The sequence below is a fragment of the Pleurodeles waltl genome, chromosome 1_1 (genome assembly GCF_031143425.1).
Source record: "Pleurodeles waltl isolate 20211129_DDA chromosome 1_1, aPleWal1.hap1.20221129, whole genome shotgun sequence".
In the NCBI taxonomy this organism is placed as follows: domain Eukaryota; kingdom Metazoa; phylum Chordata; class Amphibia; order Caudata; family Salamandridae; genus Pleurodeles; species Pleurodeles waltl.
The window spans coordinates 163,036,425-163,061,773 of NC_090436.1; the positions used below are offsets into that span (position 1 = coordinate 163,036,425).

At 47.5% G+C, this 25,349-nt stretch overlaps 1 protein-coding gene across 2 annotated transcripts in view; it reads left to right on the forward strand.

Moving 5' to 3' along the window:
- Positions 1-25,349, forward strand: part of POLI (DNA polymerase iota) — a 208,294-nt gene that overhangs the window by 164,477 nt on the left and 18,468 nt on the right. The gene's annotated exons all lie outside the window — the stretch shown is intronic.

The following is a 25,349-nucleotide window of genomic DNA, read 5'->3' on the forward strand; positions in this document are numbered from 1 at the left end:
CTTTTCTCGATCTAGTAGTACATACTAAGATGACACTGTAGTACACTCCGGTCAGTATGAATGTACATTTTTGTGAGTTTCGTTTTTTATTAGCTTATGTTCTCTCTGAATATTATAATCTATTCTAGATGAAAAATAACTCATGAGTAACACACGTTCCCACTCCTCAGAGCTTCCATTACGGTAAACAATCAATGTTAGAAATTGAGTTTCTAGTTATCAGAGTATGCAGCCTGTACAAGCAGGAACCACAATCCTAGTCAGGGTAAGTCAGATACACACTAAAAGATTATGGCCCTTATTATGTCATTGCCGCGGTGACAGCCACCAAAATACCGTCACCGTGGCTACCATCCATCCCCTATACTATGATCACTGCCGGACATCCGCCACAAGAAGGGTGGAGATCCGGCAGTGATCATACTGGCGGACGGTGGTAAGCTGGCGCTGCTACCACCAGCACCGCCACGCCAGTTGAACGCCGCCAGCCATGATACGGCCTGGCAGTGTGCTGCTGGTGGTAGCAACGCCCCTTCCCATTCCCTGACGGAAGACCTCCTAGAACAAGGTAAGTCGGGCTTCCAACAGGGGGTGGTGGTGTAGCGTCTGTGTGTGTGGTTGTGTGCATGAATGTGTGGGTGTGCATGTATGCGTCTGTGTGTGTAGTGTTGTTTGCGTGGGTGTATGCATGTGAGTTAATGCGTGTGAGAATAGTGAAGTGAGTGCGTGTCTGCATTTCAGTGTGAATGTGTGTAAGAATGTGTACGAGCATGACTGGAAGTATGCATGTATGAATGCGTGTATGCCAGTGTGAGTGATTGGGTGTATGTGTGGTGCATGTCTGCGGGTGTGTGCATTTATGGGGGGAGTGAGAGGATCGGAGGGGTAGGGGAGTGAGAGGATCGGAGGGCGTGGAGGGGAGTGAGAGGATAAGGAGGGGGGAGTTTGGATGGAGAGAGGGTTGGGGGATTCAGGTGGGTGTTGAGGTGGGGTGGGGCAGCCGCCTACCGGTGACAGGGAAGGAATTTCCTGTCACTGGTAGGGCATACTGCCATGGTTTTTCGCGGCCTTGCTAACACCACGAAAACCATGGTGTTAGGCAGGCTCAAAACGCTGCAGGCTGTAATATGACGGCCGCCGGGCTGGAGATTGACATATTCAGCCCGGTGGCTGATACCGCCATGGCGATATGACAGGAGAAGTGGCAGGTTGGCTGCAGTCAACCCGCCATTCTCATAATGTGGCAGTATGTACCGCCAGCCTGTTGGCGGTACTGCCGCCACATTAACACTCACTGCCGGGGTCATAATGACCCCCAATGTGTGCTCACCCTCTGGTAGCTTGGCACAGAGTAGTCATGCCAATCTAAAGGAGCAATGTATAAAGTATTAGTGCAACACAACACACAGTAACACAATGAAAACACCACAAAGACTCCACACCAGTTTAGAAAAATAGACAATAATTTTATAACTATACACAAACTTTATTGCATTTTACATTTTTCAGTTACATTAGAATACTTTGCTTGTGGTGAAATACATATGATAAGAGACACGTAACTCGTCTTGGTCCTGGCAGTGACCTAATAAAGAAAAGAATGCAGTATTATCTTGGATAGACAGAAGAGAACAATTCTGATGCACACACAACAGTAAACCCACAAACTCACGCTCCCTCCTCCCAGAGGCCTGACATACATATGTATCCATTTCTGGAACATGGGGATTACTATCGTATGGGGAACATAAGAGTTGTGGGGAACCAGAAAGGTATTATAAACAATCTGTTAGTGTAGGATCTAGAAATTACGAAGCGGTCAAAGAATGCTACCCGAGGTCTTGACCCAGGCACACACACAACACCTACCAAGTATGACATCACAGATTGTAAAGTGAGATGATGGTAGAAGTCTAGAATCAGTGGAGAAGCCTTGTGATGTCTTAATGAGTGCTGTCATCTTCACTGTCTTGTATGTTAAGTTTTTCTAGCATAGTGCCCCATTCTATAGCTATCGGACGTTTGCAATGTCCTTGTACTCCTCTCAGCGGATTGCAGCGCTCTCCGCTAATCCCCACTGTACCACCTCCTCTCTCCATTGGTGTATCAATGGGAGTCTAGAAGATTTCCAGTGATGTGTCAGTAGCCACTTGGCTAGCAATAATGACATGTCTTCGAAACAGGAGGAAACTTTAGCTGATTGGGGCCTGGGTTACAAGCCCAGTATACAGTGTGCCAGTGTGTGCCAGTGATTCCTTCCCGTCAGACTTGATATTGTCGCTCCAATGTCGGTCCAGTAAGGCACTAGGAGGGGGCATGACCAAAACATATGGACTAGATCGGCACTCCGCGTATTGCACCGTGGGCAGGACGATGAGGCCGATGGGAAGATCAAATTCAGTCTTTGTGGCATAAGGTAGGCTCTGTGCAATATTGAAAATGTAATAAATTTAGAGCGTGTATTTCGGGAGATCTGTTTTGGGTATTGTAAGAGGAAGGACCATTCTTCATCTGTGAGTGTCCTGTTAATGTCAAGCTCCCATCTATTCCTAAGGGAGTCTAGTAGAATTCCTACATGTGCTCTAAGTCCTCTATATAACCATTTGATCAGGTGTCCTCTGTGTACCATAGTGTGTAGTGCCTGCAGGAGTTCACATGTTTGAGGCATGTTTCCGTCTGGGGCCCAGTAGCGGTGTACATAGCCAATTATACTAGCATGTGTTAAAAAGAGAGCATTTGTCAGTCCATGCATCTGTGTAAACTCAAGGTGGGGCATTAATACTCTGTCTGTGAATAGGGAACCCAGAGTCAACTCTGTCTCTTGATTCCAGGAACGCAGCATTTTAGTTGTGAGGATGCCAAGGGAAATAGGGAGACCACATAGCAGTATATGTGGAGTGTATGGGGTGGGTGTATGTGTGTATTTCATGGCAAGCTTCCAATAGGAGAGTGGCACTTTCAGCAGCAAGGGGCTGTCTGGGGATGGAGTGGAGCCCGGACAGAGTAGGCTGTGTAATCTTCCATTTTGTAGCATACGGGAGTCTATCTGATCTCTAAGTCGTGGCCCACCAGCCATTGTAGTTGAACTGCTATACAATAGGATTTCAGGTTTGGAGCTCCCATCCCTTCCTAATCGGATGGTAATTGTAGTTTAGGTAGGCTAATTCTACGACGGCCCTTGCTCCATATCAGGTCTGTTAACAGCGTATTGAGCACTGCAAATATGCATGGGGGTATCAAGAATGGTAAATGTACAAAATAGTATAATAACCAGGGTAAGAGGTCCATTGTGGACAGCGCCAAACGGCCTGCTAAGGCCAAGGGCAGAGTCATCCAGAAGTTTACCTGTGAACGTAGCAATGTTATCGCACGGCGTAGATTGCCATGTAGGAGATCGTCCAGACTATGGTACACTTGCACTCCCAGGTATCGGAACAATTGTGTGGCAAGTTGGATCTGTAGTCGTCCGAATGTGACCTGAGGGGTATCATACAGGTCACTAAAAGAAAAGGCATAGGATTTATTAGTGTTTATCCGCAAACCTGACAGGTCACTAAATGCAGTCATTAACTGCTCTGCTTCTTCAAGGGGACTTTGCAGGTCTCTAAAGTAAAGGATCATGTCATCCGCATAGAGGGATATCGTGAGGAGGGATCTATCCACATATTTTCCCCAGCTTTCAGCACACTTGCAAAAGAATTGGGCCAATGGTTCCACTGCCACGACGAACAGTAAGAGGGATAGGTGACATCCTTGTCTGGTGCCACGCGATATCCAGTATGGGGCCGAGATATAAGCACCAGTCTTGGCTCTGGCTGTGGGATTTGAATAAAGCAGTCCCACCCAGTGGACACATAGGGGGGTTTCCATAGGCAGAAAGGGCTGCTAACATGAAATCCCAGCTGAGGGAGTCAAAGGCCTGTGTAAGGAGAGGCAGGCAGCATATGGGTTGAGGTTATGGGTAGCATCCATGACATGAAACATGAGGCGTGGCCTGGACCCCATGGAGTGAGCAGCTGAGGAAAGGAGCTCCGGCCAGGGATCCCCTGTCTGCTTATATCCTGGGCCCATAGCCTCACACCTTACGTGACAACTCGTCCCCCCAAGTTCCGGGTGGGGTGGAGGGATCGGCACGTGTGGGCCTCCCCAAGGGGGATCGCGGACTGTTGCAGAGGGGGCAGCCCAGCGGCCCGGGGTTGCGTCGGACCCGAGGAAAGACTGCTGGTAGCCCTCTCCCCCTCCCCTTCTGCAGGGGTGGGTGCCCTCAACTGAAAGGCCGCAGAGTAGGCCAGAGGCCTGAATTGGCCGGGCCTATAAAGAAGACCTCGACCACCCGGAACCAGTGGAGGGAACGAGGTGAGATGTGATTCCCCCCTCCCCTGCAGTACAAGAGACTGAGAGCAGCCCGGCTGCAAGAGACAGACAGTGGACCGCCGTGAGGTCATTGGTGACCCCCTTTCCCCGTGCCTGATTGAGCTAAGGGTGCAGGGGATTGTGCGCTGGGCGTCGGCACATCCTGGATCGCAGGCACAGTGCAATGGAGCCTGGAAAGAAGGGAACGAAACCTGACTAATGGCCCTTGCCACCTGAATAGTCAAGACTGTGGCGGAATGCCCGGGAATCACTACACAATGGGCAAAACCAGCAAGAAAAGACACATCAGGAGTCCCTGGAACGCAAAAAGACTGTTCCACCTCCTCCCCTACAAACATGGTGCAGACAACACCTCTTGATGTCCAAGTGGGGGGACCCTCACTGGGGGATATATTGCAGGCCATCACATCCTCTAAGAAATCCTGGAATCTAAAATTGACCCACTTGCCACAGAGCTGGGCATCTTGAGAGAGGACCAAAGAAGTGTGGCAGAAAGAGTTGCGACAGCAGAATGAAGTATGGACGAGCTCAAACCGGAAGTGACAGCAACGGGAGATCGGGTGACTGCCCTTGAGAAACAAGTAGAGACGTTAATGGCCCGCGCTGAGGCTGCCAAGAATAGATCAAGAAGGAATAACATTCGTATCGTAGGGCTACCTGAAAAAGTTGAGCTCAAAGACTTAACAGAGTATCTCGAGAACTGGATTAGAGCTGAGGTGGCATCTGAGGGCCTGTCACGATTCTTTGCCTTCGAGAGGGCACATAGGCTTCCGACGCGCTCTCCCCCCACCGGGGCCACTCTGCGACTGTTGGTGGCCAGGCTGCTAAACTACAATGACTGGGACCACATCCTGGCTCAAGCTCGAAAAGGAGGGGAACTGAGAGTGGAGAACAACAGAGTCCGAATTTTCCCTGACTTCTCTCGTGAAGTACAAAAACAAAGAGCAACTTTCTTAGAAATCAAGAAACAATTGATTAAACCTCCCATACACCATGCTTTTCCTCTCTACGGTGAGGGTCGCTGAGGGGCGAGATTCTTCCGTACACCGCAAGAGGTGAGGGAGTGGTTAGATGGGCGGGCAGGCCCCACAGATGCAAGAGTACCTCGCAGACCCAGGCCCAAGAGCAGACAACGGAGACACTGAGGATCACGGCACAGAGGGGCGGCTCCCACCTCGGAAGAAGCCTAGTAGGAGCGGCAGCGTGCCACAGTAGCCATAGCATCATTAAGCGGGGGAGAAGCTAGCCCACGCTGAAAGGCGACAACAAGAGAAATGTGAGGATCAGACTCTGATGTGGAATCTGAGAGCTCGGCGGCACTAAGCGTGGGCAACCGGTGGTGACACTGGGAACATCTGAAGATATAATTTGACACCGTGGCTGAGATTTGATGTGATCACATGGGGCCCAGCTGCCATGGTGATTCCGGGACCTGACGTGAGATGGGTTGCCGAGGCTTCAGGAACTATGACGGGGAGGCCCCTGTGCCGTGGGCTCCATGCGGCTGGAGAAGTACTCTCACCCACCCCTTAAGTACTGATTTCAGTTGGTAAAAGTTTGGATGGGGGGCTGTTTTGACACCTGTCCCGGGGGAAGGGTGTTGGGGAAGTTGATTTTTATAGTTATTAAGAAGCCCGCACGCTACCTCGCCTGTCCACTAACTAAGGAAGTAAACGATGATAATATGCATCTACTGCATGGGGAGGATGTACAGAGACACAACAGTCCTATTGACACTTCATGGGTGATTCAAGAAATTACCAAGTGATCTCCTGGAATATAAGGGGGATGCATAGTTTGGCTAAACGTTATATGGTATACTCCTATCTGCAGAGGAGGGTGGCTCACATAGTACTGTTACAAGAGACACACTTGACAGCAGCAGAAGGTTTTGGGCTGCAGAGAAGATGGAGGAGCCAGGCGTATTACACAACCTACTCAGCATATGCGCGGGGCACCCTAATTTGCATAAGAGCAGGAGTACTGTTCCAAATGACTAGCACACTAATGGATTCTAATGGGCTATTTGTGGTGGTCACTGACCGGTTAGGGGGACGAGATATTGCGTTATTAAGTATATACGCACCAAACACAGATCAAAGCACGTTCCTGGACCACCTCTTGCATGCACTGGCTCCCCCCCCCACCTGCTCAAGGCGGCACTGGTTGGGGGGACTTTAATTGTGTGGCCAACCCTGAACTAGATAGGTCCCACCCCCACTGAGGGAATCACCAGTGAACGCTCTAGCTAAAAAAAACTCCAGGACTGGCAGGCAGAATGGCAACTACTAGATTCCTGGAGACACCTTAACCCAAGCACCAGGGAATACTCCTATTCAGCGGTACACGACTTGCATGTGCGACTGGGCACCTTTTTATGCATGCCTGAAGTACAGACTCAGGTTAGAGAGGCGGAGGACCTGGGAAGAACAATATCGGACCACAACCCTATCCTACTTTCTCTAACCTGGGAAAAAATTACCACAAACATACCTACCTGGCGCTTAAAGCCTGATTCCCTTGAAGACCCTGCATACCGGACTCAAATAAGGGAACACATTAAACACTTTTTTGAAGATAATTAGGCAACGGCCCCTTCCCCCCAGATATTGTGGGAAACATTCAAGGTTGTGGTCACAGGACGGTGCATCGCTGCATCAATGGGGATTAGGAAGACACTGCTGCGAGAGATAGAGGCAGCTGAGAAATATTTGCGAACAAAGGAAAAATTAAGCCCAGAGCAGCCTGAGTTGCAAGGAGAAGTGAGCGAGGCCAGAGGGCGAGTCGCAGCACACACTGAGAGGCTTAGATGCTTTGATTATAAAAACTACATGGTGAGGGCACATGTGGAGAGGGATAAGGCGGGAGCACTCTTGGTATAGATGCCCAACCCAGCGAAACGCAGGACCCCCATATTAGAGATCAAGACCCCCCCCCCTAGGGGATAGACTATACCGGCAGGACCAAATTAACCGCCACTTTCTCGAATATTACACTGCACTATATACCAGTGTAACACACAGAGGGGGGCGATATACAGGCATTCCTAGGACACCTACCGTACAGAGGCCTCAGGGAGAAGTAGAGTGCTGTGCTGGGAAGTGAAATAGAGGTATCAGAAATCTAAGATGCCATTAAAGGCCTGGCGAGGGGAACACCCAAGGCACAGACAGACTGCCAATAGAGTTTTGCGTCACATATGCACAGGAACTGATCCCTAAACTAGCGCAATTACATAATAAGGCACGTGAAACGGATCATCTCCCAAACTCCACAAAGGAAGCCCTGATAATTCCTTTACTAAAACCTGGTAAACCGCCTGACGATAGCAGAGCATACAGGCCCCTATCTATGCTGAATTCAGACTATAAGATCCTAAGCCGAATACTAGCGACAAGATTGCTATCATACATGACCCGATTGTTCCACACTGACCAAGCGGGTTTCATTCCCACCAACTGCCCAGAACATCCGACGAGCTATCAACATTATAGATACTGTTGCCCCACAAGTAGTTATGGCAACTATACTGGCAGTAGACATAGAAAAAGCGTTCAACAGCTTAGAGTGGGATTACCTATACGCAGTTCTTGCTCGCATGGGCCTAGGAGCGGGCTTTATCAAATGGACGAAACTATTTTACACAGAGCCAAAGGTGCGGGTTAGAACCGGGGTCACAATATCTGAGCAATACTCAGTAGAGAGGGGCACCAGGCAGGGTTGCCCACTCTTGCCATTATTATTTGCCTTGGCAATGGAACCTTTGGCTGCACAGGCTAGAGCCGCCAGTTGGTATCAGGGACTTACGTAGGGTGACCAGCGTCACAGGATAGCGTTATATGCAGATGACCTCTTCCTATTTTTTACAAGACACTGGGCCGGACCTGAAGTGAGCCTGAGCACTCCTGACACAGTTTGGCCGCTTGACAGGCCTACAGGTAAACTGGCAGAAATCATACTTGTTCCCGATATTGGCGGAGCGTGGGGCACTTAAAGGACTAGGGAATTCGGTTTTGGAATCTCAATGCATGTCTTATCTGGGACATCACACTAGGGCGAACACCCTGGAGGGTAATATAGGGGGTGCCATGAGGGCACTGAAAACCAGCTTGGGCTTCTGTGGGTCACTCCCACTCTCTGTAGCTGGACGAATAGCAGTCATTAAAATGGTGGCGCTGCCAAGGCTCCTATATTATTTTGCGGTATTTCCAGTTTGGGTCCCGGCCATGTTTATCCAGGAACTCGACACCTTACTCACTGCGTTTATATGGGGAGATGGGAGACGTAGAGTGGCCCTAACCACTTTGAAGCGACCTCAAGCAGAGGCTGCAGTGGCTGACCCGGTGGAAGGCGGAGGGCAGGGCCAGAGCGGTAGATGGGGACACGTTACCCCCGCCTTGTTTCAGTGCTGGCGGGCCTGCTCTTTAATCTCACTGGATTGGGGCAGGCACTCGCTCCAGAGACTCAGGTCCTCCGCTGGTGTTAAAGAAGATGCCTCTATAAAACAGATACGACTACGCCTTACACACCTGAGATACCAATGACATGGCTTCAGTGGCTACCTCGAGCAGGAGGCTGGAGGGGACTGGCGACCTGGTAGGAGACTGGGGCCTTACAGATGGGGGACCTTTATCGTGAGGGTAACCTATTACCGTTTAAAGATTTTAAAGATTTTAGGCCGGAACATGATCTGCCACAGGGCCACTTTCTGATGCATCAAGCACTAATACGCATTATTGATGCCCCCTGGAACATGCAAAATGTCAAGCCCCGCCCTCACGGGCCCTGCACCTACCTAATGACCTCCGATGGCATGCAAAAAGCCATTTCCAGCCTCTATAGAGCGATCCACACAGGAGCGATGCGCCCCCTAGACGACCTACAACATAAATGGGAGATAGACTTAGGGACCCTAATAATAGAGGGGGCCTGGGACCAGATCTTACAGAGAGCACCAAAGGTCTCCAGAAAGGCTTTTATGTCATACATAGGGCATATCTTACCCCGCAAAGACTCTGTGAGCATTTGCATGTGATGGATGCGAAGTGCAGCAGATGTGGCGAAGATGCAGCTGAATTTTTACACATGCTGTGGTCCTGCCCCCACTTGACCACTTACTGTAACACAGTGACCGCATACGTAGCAGAAATCATTGAGCAAGAAACCGTTTGCACACCAGCCCAATGTTTGCTGCACTGCGTCCCCCACACTCCCAAGAATAGGGCAACTAGCAAAGTCCAGTATCTTGCATACATAATAGCCAAACGAGAATTGACAAAAAACTGGAAGAGTTCTGCGTTTCCCAACTTCCAAAGCTGGAAGAGGGAACTAAGGCGATGGGGAGAGTATGAAAGCTTAGTGCTGAAAAGGGAGCTTGATCGGGGAGGGGGATCCCCGGAATTAACAAATGTTTGGGAGCAGATTGTCACAACAATGCAGGAAGAAATTAGGACTTCCCACATAGAATAGACTGTACATACAACACCATCCACAACATGAAGCAACATTCTCCTCAAAGTAGGAAATAAGCAGATTAGGGACCAGAACTTGTACGGGACCTATAAACTTGAGCAATCTGAGAGACACCATGATACAACACAAGCTTAGGCACATTAAGAAACCATGGTACAGGGTGGAGTGCAGGTGGGTGGCGAGGTCACGGGGGGTGAGAGTTGAATGGCAGTATTATTGTATCCTAGTCCATTGATAAGAGAAATATACACATTAATGTTTCCCTCATGCATACGTATACTGAGACTAGACATACTAAGAGGGGCATGAGAGAGAATGTTATAAGCTTCTTTCGACATTATTCGCATACTTTGTGACTATATAATGACAGTGCATGCTGTGAAGAACTTATCAAAAAATGTTCAGTGACTTAAGATGTATGTATGCAGACACTGGGCCATTCATGATGATTTGACGTTGTTGAATTGAAAAACCAATAAAATCTGCTTAAAAAAAACAATCTGCGTATGTTTAGGGGGTGTTTCTCCGGAGCACAAAGCCACTCTGGTCAACATGTAATAAGCGTGGAAGCAAGGGAAGTAATCGGCCTACTAGTACTTTGCTAAGGATCTTATATTGGGTGTTCAAAAGCGAGAGAGGCCTATAGCAGTAGTATTATTTTCTGCAAAATATGTGGTAATGGTTGTTAGTGTGTCACGGAACACTGCATCTTCCAGTAGTGTTGGTTGTAGTTGGCATGTGGGAATTGGTGCCAGGACCCGGCCCCTATGTCAGTGTTATTTCCAAAGTGTTATCGTCCGACAATGTCTTGCCCAAATACGGGGCATGGGATATTTGGGATTGAATGGTGGAGGTACAGAGGAATCGGTCTAGAAGGGACTGTAATGCATTTGGGTAGGAGTAGAATGAGTATTTTCTCATGCCTGCATTGCGGCATTGCGGCCATTCCAGACATCCATGAGTCCCAGCCCTCCGCCCAGTGTCATAGGGCTTTTGCCTGTCGGGACGTGTTTGCATTAGGCAACGGGGGTGGGAGCAGTCCATCACTGTGTTATAATCACCCCCCAGTACCCACGGAAAGTGTGCCCAGTCCGCTAGTATTTTAGATAGGTGGGAGAAAAACACGGCTTGTTCCGAATTAGGCGCATAAATGCAGCCTAGCACTTTTGGTGTTCCATCTAGGCTGCCTCTTAAAAGTACATATCAGCCCTGCGTATCTATTTTGGATTCTTGGTGTAGATAGGGGACACCCGCTCTCACCCAGACTATTGCTCCTCTCTCATAAGCAGAGAGGATGTATGGAACAGTTAGCCTCTCTATTTGTTACGTAATGTTGTGCTACATGTAATGTGAGAAGTGTTTCCTGAAGGTAAATGGTGTGTATTTTTCTCCTGTGTAGCTGTGCCAATACTCAGTGGCACTTGTGTGCCGAACCCAGCCCATGAACATTCCAGGTGAATATATTATAAGCTTTAGGAGCAGTGGTCATCGCTATAAGGGGGATGATGTGTGTGATCCGTCCCCTGCCAGGAACAGTATCCCCCTTCAGTAATAATGTGAATGTCCGGCTTGAATTTCAACTGTAACTTCCCTAATACATGGTCCAGCGAGCAACAGCCATTCAACCAAATTGTTAAAGTAAACATACTGAAATGTACAAAACACAACTTGTGCATTTGCCTTGGGTGGTGCAACCATTGAATAGTGTTGCTGAGGATGCTATTTATGCAGTCAACACCAAGAGCTAACTGCTGCCAATGCAGCATCAAAAGCACATAGCAATTATAATTAAGTATCTTGCAAAGTAACCTTATCTGGTCCCCAGAGATGGTGGCCATTCTGAAAGTGGAGGGCAAGATTATATTATTAACATTTATACAAGAGTAACTCATTAGGGATCATTTTCTGGTAGTATCAGCAAAGCGTTCATAACAGAGTAGGTAAGTCGATCCCACATGACCGGCTATGGCTTCATGACAGGACTAAATCTTAAATGAGTGTTCCTGCGGTTGTATGTTCTTACAGGTCATTGGCTGTTTGTGGTGTTATTTATGGGAACAGTGCCACACTGCCATCTGTATCTGAGTCCAGAGTGCTGCCTCCAGGCAAGCTGGTACTAGGGTAGCGTGGCTTGTGGGGCCACCGCTGAAATCAGAGTCTCCTGTTGACTTGCCCTGGCCTGACGAGGAGATGCTGTAGATCGCATCCGAGATTCAGTAGTTCTCTCACTGTGGCAGGGGCATCGGCGGGCTCTTGGGCAGGGGGTAGTCCCACGAGTGCTCAGTCTTTGTGAGTCTGGTATATTGTGATCTATTCATGCATGAGCAGCCTCTGGAGTGTCAGAAAAGTGGAAACATTGTTCATGGATTATTTTGAGTTTTGTTGGGAAAATCAGGGCATAGGTGAGACCGGCAGTGCGGAGATGCTTCTTCACCTCTGTAAACGTAAAAGGTCGACGTTACACAGCCACAGTGTAGTCTGGAAATCTGGAAACAGGGAGATCCGTGTACTGTCAGCTAGCAAGTGGCGCCCTCTCTCTGGCCGCCCTAAGCAATTTATCCTGGTCTCTGTAGTTCAGAATCTTTGCCACTATGGATCTCGGTGGCATTCCCGGCACAGGCTTCCTTGTTGGTACCCTATGTGCTCTTTCCATGGGAAAAAGGGGCAAGAGCCCTGTTGGAGACACCACAGTGCGGAGCCATTCCTCTATGAACTGCATTGAGTGGATGCCCTCATGCCCGCCAATAATGTGGACATTATTACAGCAAGCCGTTTCTTCTGCATCTTCAGCACGTTCCTGTAGCTGCTCCACTTGTCTACGCAGCTGTGTCGCTATTGAAGTTTGCTCTGCTAGGCCCGGCACAAGAGTCATTAGTGTCTTTTCAGTTGTCGGGACCCTGTCAGTCAACTTATGGTGTTCGTCCTTTATGATTCCTAAATCTGTGGTGAGGGTGCCGAGTTGTGGTTCCATTGTGGATATAGATTACCTGTAAGATGAGATCTAGTTTATCTGCAGAGGTTGTCTGGTCTGTGGGTGATATCATATCTGAGGATAGCACCGTGGAGGAACAATCCGAGGAAGGAGTGTGGCGGTGAGATAGTTTGGTTTTTGTACGTCCCATTGTGGCCCCTCTGCGGCGGCGCAACGCCCAAGGAGCGGTGTCGTCTCTGTGAAGCGGCAACCGCACAGCCAGGTTTGATGGTATCGCGGGGCACTGCAATAAAAAGCTTGATTCACGTATCCAGATGCCAGGGTTTGGGTTATGTTTCCAGACAGTTGAGTGATTATGGCCCAAGTTTTGAATCTAGATTATCAGGCGAACCAGGGCTGAGTTTATGCCCCGTGGGGCATTCGACAGACTGTCGGGGGGGGGGGACTGGTGACTCTTATGTGAGCCGCAGTCACGCAAAGTTCCGGCCCAGGCCACGCTCTTCTGCGTCGCAGTGCAGCAGGTTGTGACAGGTCAGGCATCCAGTTTCACACAAGCCGCTCCGGTCTACTAAGCAGATCTGCTGCAGTGATGGGCGCATAGCATGGGAGCCTCTCCCCACGTCCCAGCACACCACGATCCAGGCTCCCAGACCCAGCGGCCGTCGCAGGAGGACACACAAACAGGAGTCTAGCCTGCTTAGTTTTGGTTTTCACTGGGTCTCCTTCTGCTGCATCAGTGGTCATCAGGCTCTGTTGGTTTCCCAGTTCAGGCCGCCTCCAGCAGTTCGGCCGTTGCTCTGCTGCAGCGCACCACGTGGATGAGTGTTCGGTTCTCCGGTTCCGAGTGAGGCGTTACTTTGCGTTTTCTGGTGCCCTGGTGCTATTAGCTGCCCTGTGCATGATTGGGAATGCAAAGTAAAGGATATTCTGCCAGATTTTTTATATTTAGAGGTCCGGGCCTGGAGCTGCAGATTCAAGCGTCCGCAATATTGGGCTGGTAGCCACGCCCCCAGGTTGAAGTAAAGTTACGAGTTTTAAAAAAATAAAAAGTTCTAGCGCTTAGAAGCAATAAGTGCCAGTGGGAGTTATCTGGATGCACTGGAACAGGGCAAAGTCAACAGTTCAGTCTGACTGCGGTGGAGTTTAGGCTAGGGACAAGAGCCATGCAGGCCTGGTGAACAGAGTACCTTGATCCTAATCGCAACAGCGAGATATGGGGGTACAGACGAATAATGCATTGAGGGATGTGTCGGGCCCTCAGTCGAGGTGATACGCCGATCTTCTTCACACAGTGGTGGCAATGCGTCGATTCCAAAGGCGAAGTGCCAAGATGCATTGGTCCGAAGTGCGATGCGTCAGGTTTCTCCGTGCAGTCATGGGGATGTGTCAATCTCTCCAAGCTGCTGCGATGGCAATGTACAGTTCTGAGAAACAGGCTCTCAAGGTGATGCCTTGGTTTCGAGATCAGTGCTCTGGTTCTACTCCTGCTATAGGGTCGATGCGCCGGTTCTGCTCCAAGCAGACTGTAGGGTTGTTGATTTCTCTGGTGCAACTATCTTGGGCCACATCTAGTGAACAGGCACAGGGGTAGGGACTTTGATATCCCTGAATCTCAAGCAGCAGGAGGCAAGTTGGTAGGCTCTTGGAGCTCACTTGGGGTTCAAGGCAGAGTCCATCTGTCTCTCAGCAGGGACAGCACAGCCAATAAGCAGTCCTTCCAGCTCAGTAGCCCAGCAGAGTAGCAGTCACTTGATGCAGCACAGCACTTCTTCTGACAGAGTCCAGTTGTAGGTACATAAGTGTCTGATTTGGTGTGATCTGAGATTTAGTACTTTGAAGTGCACAGAGGCTCTTTTTTCCTGGCCCTAGTTCCAAACTATCAGTAGGGTGTTACCAGCCCTTTGTGTGGGGACAGGCACTGCCTAGTCAAATGTAAGTGTCAGCCCCTCCCTCCTCTCATGCCCAGGAAGAGCCATCAGAGTGCAGATTAGTGCTCAGACACACCTAACATTCCTGTGTATGTGGCTGTCTAGGGTGAATGCACGAAATATAGCTGTCACCCACCCCAGACGTATATTGGAGACAGTGGCTATGCATTGAAAAAACATTGTGTATTTGTGTCTCGTTTACCTAACGGCTTATCATGGCCGTACCCTTTTGGATTCAGTTTTGTACTCGAGGAGGATTTGATACTTGTATTTCAGAATTTTGATCTATCCATACAATCTCTGAAACCCGTAGCATATGTATAATTGTTTGGGGATCTCAGAGTTGATTTACTCTTAGGCCTTGAAAAAGTCATTGTTGACAAAACATGTGTTGGCTGATGTTTCTTTGGACTCATGATCGCTGTTACTCCCTTGGAGCACATTGAGAAATAAAAAATATCCACTATAGTTGGAACTTCATTACTACAACAACAAGGGACGGACATTGATGGTGTGCCTTGGTTTATCGCTAGTGTATTGGAGACAGGCTGAAGGCACACAGGGCTGTAACAGCAGAGGTATGTCCACTTTCTAAAAGTGGCTTTTCTAACATAGTAATGATAAACCCAACTTTACCAGTAAAGAGGATTTATCATTACTGTTCCAGTGATATGAGAAATGATGTAGATGTAGCTACTCCTTCTCAATTGGAACTTGAGTTTGAAAGTGTAATAAGGAATTTCCAATGTTAACCTATGAAAGAGTAGGCCTCACAGTAGTGAAAAACGAATTCGGGTGTTTTTCACGACTAGTACTATTTATTAGAATGCCTGTTCTGGCCTACAAATGCCTCACTATGAGTCTTTGTAAGTGGTCAATGACCCATTTGGTATTCTCTCAGTCCCTGACATATCTAGCTTTGCATCAAAAATGCTTTATACTGAATACCTAATCCCATACACTGAGTGTAGCTTTTAGGTAGGAGTGTTAAACCAGATGTGCCAATAGCATCTAGTGAAACACTATGGATGTGTGGTGCTGCAGTCTTGACGCTTACTAGGTCATATTCAAACAGATGTGCAAGTGATCCTGCGAACCAAGATTCACTCAAGTTTATGATATGGGACGTATAAACAGAAGTGTCTGCAAAAGCCTCACAGAAACCTTTATCTCTTGTTTGGCAAGTAAATACTATCTTCTGAATGCAGATTTGCAAACCTGATTTGCAAAAAGGCAATAACAAGTGTTTCTGTAAAACCTAACCTAGCAGTTAAAATTTAAATATATTTTTTAACTGCATGATGGGAAGGCTTTGATTGAATTAAATATATTGAAAAGATTATTAATTTGCCTATTTAACTAATTTAAATACATTCTTACCATGTAAAAAGCAATAAGGAGACTGTGATATAAAAGAGAACACCAGGTGTCCCTGCCCTGTGATTTGTCAAAGTGTTCACAGGTGCAGTTGGGCATGCCTAAAGTGTACTAGCAGCCAAATGAAAAAGTCCAGAGCCTGTGTCCTGACCTTGTGGCAGGGTCACTAATCTAGGTATCAAAATGCTAGGCAGAAGTCAAAAGTGAATGAAAATCTTTTCTCCTTTTCAGTTGTAAACATTGTTGACACCCAGTCAACCTTGCTTTAACTTTTGTGTTTACTCAAATGACTTTTATTGTTTTATCGCTTCTATAATAGTTTAAGATTGTATTGTCCTAATGATTGTTTTTGATCTGATAGGTTTTAGCAAAATTTACTGGGCCTGATTTGCAAAAGAACATACATTTGTGAGTAAGTTTACTACTTTTGGCTATTCAGAGTGTAAGTTACTGCCACAAAACATTTTTGAAAAGCAGCAGTAAGTAATTGCCACATATTGCCAAACAGTGGTACTGCAACACCCTCCCATAGAAAACAATGTAATTAAAAGAAAACTTCATAGGAAAAGTATAATTTAATGTTAAATATTATTCATAAAAATAGTATAAAAATAGTACATATTTTTAATTTAATTATAACATATTTCAGTAACCTTTTTGTACGTAAAAATTAATGTAACAATCTATTTTATTAAAAAATAATTAAAATTCTTTGCTCTGACGTACAACTAGGGCTGGTGTCTTCCTGAAAGCCACCTTCCCAGAGATGAGGGGAAATCACCTGGAACCTTTGCTTGCTAGAAGGAGCTGTTTCTCTCATCTGAAGCGCCATGAAGCCATAGCAGCTTGACCCCCAGTGGTCTGGGTCTGCCAGCCAAATACTGAGAACGATAGGCTGGTTCAGAAAGGTGTAGGAGGCTGGCCTGGCTTGTAGTGGGTACCAGAGGTACTTACACCTTGTGCCAGGTCCAGTTATCCCTTATTAGTGTAGAAGAGGTGTTTCTAGCAGCTTAGGCTGATAGAAGGTAGCTGTGGCAAAGCAGCTTAAGCTGAACTAGGAGACATGTAAAGCTCCTACTATACCACTGGTGTCATATGCACAATATCATCAGAAAACACAATACACAGAAGTACTAAAAATAAAGGTACTTTTTTTATGACAATATGCCAAAAGTATCTCAGTGAGTACCCTCAGTATGAGGATAAGATATATATACACAAGATATATGTACACAAACCAAAATTATGCAGGTAATGCAAGCAGTGTAAAGTTACAATAGATTGCAATAGGAGCACATAGGTATAGGGGCAACACAAACCATATACTCTAAAAGTGGAATGCGAACCACAAATGGACCCCAAACCTATGTGAGCTTGTAGAGGGTGGCTGCACTGTCAGAAAACAGTGAGGGTTAGAAAAATAGCCCACCCCAAGAAACTGAAAGGTAGGTGTAAAGTGCACCTACTACCCCCAGAGAGCACAGAAGTCGTGATAGGGGGATTCTGCAGGAAGAACAAACACCAGCAATGCCACAACAGTGGATTTCCAGACCTGAGTACCTGTAAGACAAGGGGACCAAGTCCAATAGTCGCGACAGTGTCGAGAGTGGGCAGGAGCCCAGGAAATGCCAGCTGCGGGTGCAAGGAAGCTGCCACCTGTTGGAAGAAGTTTGGAGTTCTGCAAGAAAGAAGAGGACTAGGAACTTCCCTTTTGGAGGATGGATGTCCCACGCCGTGAAGAAGCTTGCAGAGGTGTTCCCACGCAGAAAGACCGCAAACAAGCCTTGCTAGCTGCAAGGGTCGCGGTTAGGGTTTTTGGATGCTGCTGTGGCCCAGGATGGACCAGGATATCACCACTTGGATGAGGAGACTGAGGGGGCGCCGAGCAACGTAGGGAGCCCTAACAGAAGCAGGTAGCACCCGCAGAAGTACCAGAACAGGCACTTAGAAGAAAAGTGAACCCGAATCCACCCGAAGTCACAAAAGGGAGTCCCACGACGCCGGAGGACAACTCAGAAGGTTGTGCACTGCAGGTTAGAGTGTTGGGGACCCAGGCCTGGCTGTGCACAAAGGAAATCCTGGAAGAGTGCACAGGAGCCGGAGCGGCCGCAAAACACGCGGTACCCAGCAATGCAGTCTAGCGTGGGGAGGCAAGGACTTACCTCCACCAAACTTGGACTGAAGAGTCACTGGACTGTGGGAGTCACTTTGAAAGAGTTGCTGAGTTCCAGGGACCACACTCGTCGTGCTGAGAGGGGACCGAGAGGACCGGTGATGCAGTCTTTTGTTGCCTGCGGTTGCAGGGGGAAGATTCTGTCGACCCACAGGAGATTTCTTCAGAGCTCCTGGTGCAGAAAGGTGGCAGGCTACCCCCAGAGCCTGCACCACCTGGAAACAGTCGAGAAAGCCGGCAGGATGAAGCGATACAAGGTTGCTAGTAGTCGTCTTGCTACTTTGTTGCAGTTTTGCAGGTGTCCTGAGCAGTCAGCGGTCGATCCTTTGGCAGAGGTGAAGAGGGAGATGCAGAGGAACTCTGGTGAGCTCTTGCATTCGTTATCTGAAGAATTCCCCAAAGCAGAGACCCTAAATAGCCAGAAAAGGAGTTTTGGCTACCTAGGAAGGAGGATTGGCTACCAAGAGAGGTAAGAGCCTATTGGATGGAACCTCTGACGTCACCTGCTGGCACTGGCCACTCAGAGCAGTCCAGTGTGCCACAGACACTTCTGTTTCAAGATGGCAGAGGTCTGGGACACACTGGAGGAGCTCTGGGCATTGGGGTGACAATTCCATGATCTTAGACATGTTACATAGCCATTTTCAGAGTTACCATTGTGACGCTGTACATAGGTAGTGACCTATGTACAGTGCACGCATGTAATGGTGTCCCCGCACTCACAAAGTTCGGGGAATTTGCCCTGAACGATGTGGAGGCACCTTGGCTAGTGCCAGGGTGCCCACACACTAAGTAACGTTGCACCCAACCTTCACCAAGTGAAGGTTAGACATATAGGTGACTTATAAGTTACTTAAGTGCAGTGGTAAATGGCTGTGAAATAACGTGGACCTTATTTCACTCAGGCTGCAGTGACAGGCCTGTGTAAGAATTGTCAGAGCTCCCTATGGGTGGCAAAGGAAATGCTGCAGCCCTTAGGAATCTCCTGGAACCCCAATACCCTTGGTACCTCAGTACCATATACTAGGGAATTATATGGGTGTACCAGTATGCCGAAGTGAATTGGTAAATTTAGTCAGTAGCCTGTTAGTGACAAATTTGGAAAGCAGAGAGAGCATAACCACTGAGGTTCTGGTTAGCAGAGCCTCAGTGAGACAGTTAGGCATCACACAGGGAACACATACAGGGCACATACTTATGAGCACAGGGTCCCAGTGACACATAGACTAAAACAACATATATTCAGTGAAATATGGCGGTAACATGCCAGGCAAGATGGTACTTTCCTACACAACCTCCCCCCCCCCCCCAAACGAAGGACAATAAGACTAGCCATGACCTGATGAGTCTTCATTGTCTAAGTGGAAATATCTGGAGAGTCCATCTGCATTGGAGTGGGTACTCCCAGGTCTATGTTCCACTGTATAGTCCATTCCCTGTAGAGATATGGACCACCTCAACAATTTAGGGTTTTCACCTTTCATTTGTTTTAGCCAAAGTTGAGGTTTGTGGTCTGTCTGAACAATAAAGTGAGTGCCAAACAGGTATGGCCTCAACTTTTTCAGTGCCCAGACCACAGCAAAGGCATCCCTCTCAATGGCAGACCAACGCTTTTCTCTAGGGGTCAACCTTCTGCTGATAAAAGCAACTGGTTGATCCTGGCCCTCAGAATTCAGTTGTGATAAGACTGCCCCTACCCCTAATTCAGATGCATCAGTTTGAACAATGAATTTCTTGGAGTAACATGGGCTTTTTACGACAGGTGCAAAGCACATGGCCTGTTTGAGCTCCTCCAAAGCTTTCTGACAGCTAGCTGTCCACAATACCTTTGTTAGGCATCTTTTTACTGGTGAGATCATTAAGTGGGGCTGCTATGGAGCCATAGTTTTTAATGAATCTCCTGTAATACCCAGTGAGGCCTAGGAAGGCTCTCACCTGGGTCTGGGTTGTAGGGGGAACCCAATCCATGATTGTCTGGATTTTCTCCGGAAGTGGTGCAATCTGTTCTCCACCTACCAGGTGTCCCAGATAAACCACCTATCTGGCACTTTGAGGCCTTGATAGTGAGGCCTGCCTTTTGCAGGGCCTCCAAAACTTTCCAAAGGTGGACCAGGTGCTCATCCCAGGTGGAGCTAAAGACCGCTATATCATCTAGATATGCTGCACTAAAAGCCTCCAACCCTTGCAGGACTGTGTTCACCAACCTCTGAAAAGTGGCAGGTGCATTCTTCAAACCAAATGGCATCACTGTAAATTGGTAGTGCCCTCCTATAGTTGAAAATGCAGTTTTAGGTTTAGCATCCTCAGCCAATTTGATCTGCCAATACCCTGCAGTCAAATCAAAGGTGCTTAGATACTTGGCAGATGCCAGTGTATCTATGAAGCTCATCTGCCCTGGGTATAGGGTGAGCATCAGTTTTTGTTATCTGATTGAGACCTCTGTAGTCTACACAAAACCTAATCTCCCTTTTTCCATCTTTTGAGTGAGGCTTTGGCACCAGCACCACAGGACTCGCCCATGGGCTTTCAGAATGTTCAACCACTCCTAGATCAAGCATTTTCTGAACCTCTTGTTTTATGCAGTCCCTGACATGGTCAGGCTGCCTTTAGATTTGACTTTTGACAGGCAAGCTGTCTCCAATATCAATTGTGTGTTCACACCAAATGTGGTGCCAGGCACAGTTGAAAAGAGTTCAGAAAACTGTCCCAGGAGATTTATGCAGTTGTCTTTCTGTTCTGCAGTCAGACAATCTGCTAACACTACTCCCTCCACTAGAGCATCCTCTTCAGTGGAGGAGAAGAGATCAGGGAGAGGGTCACTCTCTTCTTCCTGTCCTTCATCTGTTGCCATGAGCAGGGTGAGATCAGCCCTGTCATAGTAGGGTTTTAGGCGGCTGACATGAATCACCCTAAGGGGACTCCTGGCAATGCCCAGGTCTACCAGATAGGTAACCTCACCTTTTTTCTCAACAATTAGATGGGGTCCACTCCATTTGTCTTGGAGTGCTCTTGGGGCCACAGGCTCCAATACCCACACCTTCTGTCCTGGTTGGTACTGAATCAGAACAGCCTTCTGGTGATGCCATTGCTTCTGAAGCTCTTGTCTGGCCTGAAGGTTTTTACTGGCCTTTTTCATGTACTCGGCCATTCTGGATCTTAGGCCAAGTACATAGTCCACTATGTCTTGTTTGGGAGCTTTTAAAGGTTGTTCCCAACCCTCCTTCACAAGTGTTATTGGACCTCTTACAGGGTGCCCAAAGAGGAGTTCAAAGGGGCTGAACCTACTCCTTTCTGGGGTACCTCCCTGTAAGCAAAAAGGAGGCAAGGTAACAGGACATCCCATCTCCTCCTGAGTTTTTCAGGGAGTCCCATTATCATTCCTTTGAGAGTTTTATTAAGCCTCTCTACCAGTCCATTAGTCTGTGGATGATAAGGAGTGGTGAATTTCTAGGTTACACCACATTCCTTCCACATAGCCTTCAAGTATGCAGACATAAAGTTGCTACCCCTGTCTGATACCTCTTTTAGAAAACCCACCCTGGAAAAGATTCCCAGGAGGGCCTTTGCCACTGCAGGAGCTGTAGTGGTCCTTAGAGGAATTGCTTCAGGATATCTTGTGGCATGGTCCACAACCACCAAGATAAACCTATTGCCTGAAGCAGTAGGAGGATCAAGGGGGCCAACTATGTCAACCCCTACCCTTTCAAAGGGGACCCCAACCACAGGTAGTGGAATAAGGGGAGTCTTTGATGTGCCACCAGTCTTGCCACTGGCTTGGCAGGTCACACAAGACTCACAATAATCTTTTGTGTCCTCTGACATCCCAGGCCAGTGAAACAGGGGGACAAGCCTTTCCCATGTTTTGATCTGACCCAAATGCCCAGCCAAAGGAATGTCATGTGCCAGAGTTAGGAGGAACTCTCTGTACTGCAGGGGAATGACCAATCTCCTGGCTGCTCCAGGTATTGGGTCCCTTGCCTCTGTGTACAAGAGGTTGTCCTCCCAGTAAACTCTATGTGAGTCACTGACATCCCCATTTTGCTGCTTGACAGCTTGCTGTCTGAGACCCTCTAATGTGGGACAGGATTGCTGTGCCACACTCAGCTCTTCCCTGGCAGGCCCCCCTCCACCCAAAAGCTCAGCAGTGTCTGCTGCCAGCTCATCTGGTGAAGGTTCTGCACAGGGAGAAAATTCTTCTTCCTCAGACGGAGAATCATCTGTAGAGGGAGGGATAGTGGATAGGGATTTACCCTTGCTACCCCTAGCTTTAGGGAGCACTTGGTCCATTGTTCCAGGATCCAAGTTACCCTGTCCTTTTTGCTTTTTGGCCTGAGCCCTTGTCAAAGCAAAAATATGCCCAGGAATGCCCAGCATTGCTGCATGAGCCTCCAGCTCCACTTCTGCCCAAGCTGATGTCTCTAAATCGTTCCCTAGTAGACAGTCTACAGGTAAATCTGAGGCAACCACAACTTTCTTTGGACCAGTATCCCCTCCCCCCAGTTGAGATTCACAACAGCCATGGGGTGGCTAAGAGTGTTGTTATGAGCGTCTGTCACTTGGTACTACCGACCAAGTAGGTGCTGTTCAGGGTGCACCAGTTTCTCTATTACCATGGTAACTCTGGCACCTGTGTCCCTGTAGGCCTGAACCTCAACACCATCTATTAGGGGAAGTTGCTTGTACTTATCCATATTAACGGGACAAGCAACCAAGGTGGCCAAATCAATGGCACCTTCAGAGACTAACACAGCCTCTGTGGTCTCCCTAACAAGACCAACCCCAACTAAATTACCAAAAGTGAGCCCAGCTACTCCCTTGGATTGGCTATTAGTAGGTTTGCTCCCACCACCACTGCTATTACTAGGGGCACTAGAATTTGCAGTAGGGGTTGTGGTAGTGGGAGGTTTGGTGTTTTTCTTTGGACAACTGGCATCAGTTGTCCAATGGCCTTTGACTTTACACAAATAACACCAAGGCTTTTTAACTTGATTTGAAGAGGATTTGGACCCACCACCCCCACCAGAGGATTTTTGTGGGGCTGATGAAGACTCAGTTTTACTTTTGTCCGAACCCTTGTCAGAAGACTTACCATCCTTCTTCTTACCATCCTTGTCACCCCCTGTATGAACTTTTCTGTTCACTCTTGTTCTGACCCATTTGACTGCCTTCTTTCCCAATTCTTGGGGAGAGGTCAGATCTGAGTCCCCTAGATATTGGTGTAACAAGTCAGACACAAAGTTGTTCAGAATATGCTCTCTCAGAATAAGATTATACAGGCTTTCATAGTCAGAAACTTTACTGTCATGTAACCACCCTTCCAAGGCCTTCACTGAACAGTCAACAAAGTCTATCCAGTCTTGTGAGGACTCTTTTCTGGTGTCTCTGAACTTAATCCTGTATTGTTCAGTGGTTAAGCCAAATCCATCCAAGAGTGCATCCTTCAAAACTGCAAAATTGTTAGCATCACTTTCTCTAACAGTAAGGAGCCTATCCCTAGAAAGATAGCCACAATATAGCAGCCCACTGCCTTTGAGGGACCCCCTGTACCATACAGGCCCTCTCAAGTGCAGCAAACCACTTGTTGATGTCATCCCCCTCCTTGTAAGGGGGGACTATCTTGTGCAGATTCCTGGAATCATGCTCTCTAACAGGATTACTATCAGGAATACTGCTGTTGCTGCCACCATGGGGTCCAAACCCCAATCTCTGTCTCTCCAGGTCTAGGGATTCCCTATCTAGAGCCAGCTGTTGCTGTTTAAGCTTCAGTCTGGTCTCTTCCACTCTCAACTTTTTGAGTTCCCTTTCTAACATGTTGTCTTCAGGGTGGGTGGGTTGGGAATGCTTGGACACAGAAGATACATTGGAAAAAACAGAGGGAGATCTGTCCCTAACTGACTGGACTCTAATAATCTGGCCTCCAGGAATGAAGACACCTCTACTATGATGGGAGCTTCCATTACTACCAGCATTACTAGGTGGCCTGCTAAGGGCAGATTTGGAACAGAACCCTCCCCACCTCCCTCAAGGAGATCCCCTGAGTCAGAATGGGAGACATCTATTAGCTTCTCATTTGAAGTGCCTGCTTGGGACTCATCATTCACAGTAAGCATGTTATATAGAAACTCTTTTGTGGGGTTCTTTCCTATCACTAAACCTCTATCTAAGCAGAGACTCCTTAGGCTCTTGTAATTCAAATTGTCATAGGTACTATTGACCATTTTAAGAGCAGACTCTACATCAGACATGATAAAAGAAGGTTTAGAGACAGTGAGAAGAGAGAAAAAGTTTCAGAACTTTTTAAAGAACAGAGAAAAAAACTTTTTCTACCTTTTTGGAAACTTTTAGAAGTTTTAGAGTACTTTTCAGAACTTAGTAGAAAGTTTAAGAGGAGAAAAGCAAAACTTTTTGGTTAGGTGTACATACACTGAACTTGTTTTGTATATTATTCTCTTATGAAAAGTACACAATGACAAAGTGGTAAGTAGTTACAAGTACTTATCCCACCGCTGCACAATCAATGTAGGAGGCTGGCCTGGCTTGTAGTGGGTACCAGAGGTACTTACACCTTGTGCCAGGTCCAGTTATCCCTTATTAGTGTAGAAGAGGTGTTTCTAGCAGCTTAGGCTGATAGAAGGTAGCTATGGCAAAGCAGCTTAGGCTGAGCTAGGAGACATGTAAAGCTCCTAATATACCATTGGTGTCATATGCACAATATCATAAGAAAATACAATACACAGAAGTACTAAAAATAAAGGTACTATATTTTATGACAATATGCCAAAAGTATCTCAGTGAGTACCCTCAGTATGAGGATAAGATATATACACAAGATATATGTACACAAACCAAAATTATACAGGTAATAGCAAGAAAAGTTATGCAAGCAGTGTAAAGTTACAATAGATTGCAATAGTAGCACATAGGTATAGGGGCAACACAAACCATATACTCTAAAAGTAGAATGCGTACCACAAATGGACCCCAAACCTATGTGAGCTTGTAGAGGGTCGCTGGGACTGTCAGAAAACAGTGAGGGTTAGAAAAATAGCCCACCCCAAGACCCTGAAAGATAGGTGTAAATTTCACCTACTAC